This window comes from Cervus canadensis, chromosome X (genome assembly GCF_019320065.1).
Source record: "Cervus canadensis isolate Bull #8, Minnesota chromosome X, ASM1932006v1, whole genome shotgun sequence".
Lineage (NCBI taxonomy): Eukaryota > Metazoa > Chordata > Mammalia > Artiodactyla > Cervidae > Cervus > Cervus canadensis.
The window spans coordinates 132,319,144-132,321,245 of NC_057419.1; the positions used below are offsets into that span (position 1 = coordinate 132,319,144).

Sequence of the window (2,102 nt, forward strand, 5' to 3'; positions counted from 1 at the left end):
AGGCATTGTGCCGCAGAAGAGCCTTTGCAAGCCTTCTTTCCAACTGAATTTGAACCAGCAGACAGGACCCCCAGGCTAAAGAGAGAAGTAACTGGAGTGTGTCTGGCATATTTGCAACTTTTCAGCAAACTACTCCCGACTCATCGAAACATCTCCACCCTTGACTCAGGGCCCTGGGGTTGGGCAGGGGGAGAAGGGGCAACACTCTGCCCCATTGACATTGACTCGCGTGTTGGCCAACAAGATAACATCACACTCTCACTTTTCTTGTTTGTTTGTTTGTTTGGCTGCACTGGGTCTTAGTCGCAGCATGCAGGATCTAGTTCCCTGACCAGGGATCGAACCCAGGTGCCCTGCATTGGAAGTACAGAGTCTTAACCACTGGACCACCAGGGAGTCCCCACACTCTCACTTTGAAGGGGAGGAAGCATCGCAGACTTCCTGCAAGGTCCAGAGGGAGATTTATTCTAGGGGTGGAAGGACATAGAGTTTTGTCCATTGCCCTATTGATAGCTACCTGCTAATAAAGAGGATCCTACTTTGTTAGGCCTCTGAAAACTCACAAAAATCTCCTTTGGTTATCACTGTCCATCACTCAGCAGCTGTCCCCAGTTGTGAGGAATTTTGTGGTATTGCCTATAAATCAGTGTAGCAAAGGAGAGCTGCTGAAGCCTTGTATTCTGTGACTCTCTTTGGAAGCTCTTTTGTTTCTTCTCTTCCTATAGGTAGCACATGGGACTGATTTGATAAGGGCCAAAGTCTAGAGACAGAAGTAGCAAGGGGCTTAACAACCAACACCCCCCTGGCATCTTTCCTTTCCCTGCCATGACTTGAGGCTTCCAGAGGGGTCTGCAGGCTTTCACACAAAGTCCTGAGCTTTGTGACTTTTCAAACATCAAGGCATCAGCAGGGGTCTGAGGTCAGGTGAGATTGGTTGGGGCAGTGGAGGGGGCAGCGGGGTGAATTAGCAGATGAGGCTTAGGTCAGAGCTTTTAGAAAGGCTGAAAATGCTCTCCTTTCACCAATCAAGCTAAAAAAAAGAGAGAGAGAGAGAGAATGGGACAGAAAATTGGAAAATTAAGTGGAGACCAAGCCAGGAACACAGGGAGCTGTACTCATATAGTTCTTTGAGAGGCCCCTACCATTTAAATGCCTTTTAGCCATTTAACAGCACAGAATCTAGCTGAGTGCTACACAATGTAACCCTCTGTAATGATGGAAGTGTGTTATAAATACACTACCCTATAGTGGTAGCCACTGGCCACATGTGGCTGTTAAGCACTTGAAATGTGGTTGGTACGACTGAAAAACTGAATTTTAAATTTTATTTTTTAAATAATTCAATGAATTAAAAATTTTTTAATTCATTTAAATTTCAACTTAAATAGCTACATGTGGCTAATGGCTACCATGGACCAGCACTGGTCTAGAGTCACCAAACTCTGGGTTCAAATCCCAGATCTGCCTCTTATTAGCTAGGAAACATTAGCAAGTTATTTAACATCTCTGTGTCTCAATTTATTCATCTGCAAAATGGGAATAATAAGGATTCTCACAGGACTGTTGTGAGGATTAGAGGAATTAATATGTATAAAGTGATTAGAGAAGTGGCTAGCACATCATAAGTGCTGTATATAATTTGTTTTTCCAATTAGAGACGCAGAGTGACATTCCCATAGCCACTGAGAGGCCTCTGTAGAGAAAGAAAAAGGCCCTTCTCCGCTACAGAGATAACAGGTGGAATTCACTCACACTTCTTACACCAGACTTCAGAAGAGATGCAATTCAAATCATGGTCCTTCTCCTGAAGGGCTGGGAACAGTGTGTGTGTGTGGTAGGGTATAGAAGGAAGTGCTCAACCCTAGTCACCATCTGCAACTAGCTCCTCATCACAGATCACAGAATGCTCATTGTCCTTCCAAGCTCATCCCCTTACAGGTATGTGAGAGAATTCAGACAGGTGTCGTCATCCTCAGTAGTGGGAGACAGTGAGTTGTAGCCATGGAAATCTGCATTCGAGTCCCAACATAACTGTTAACTTACCAAGGTGAGGTTAGGTGAAGGACTTACCCTCCCTGAACCTCAGTTTCTCCATCTGTAAA

General features: G+C 44.8%; 1 non-coding gene across 1 annotated transcript; it reads right to left on the reverse strand.

Annotated features, from left to right (window-relative positions):
* Positions 1 to 323: 323 nt before the first annotated feature.
* Positions 324 to 396, reverse strand: TRNAG-UCC. Its single transcript has one exon. It is a non-coding gene; the product is annotated as a tRNA-Gly (tRNA).
* Between the last annotated feature and the right edge of the window lie 1,706 nt (positions 397 to 2,102).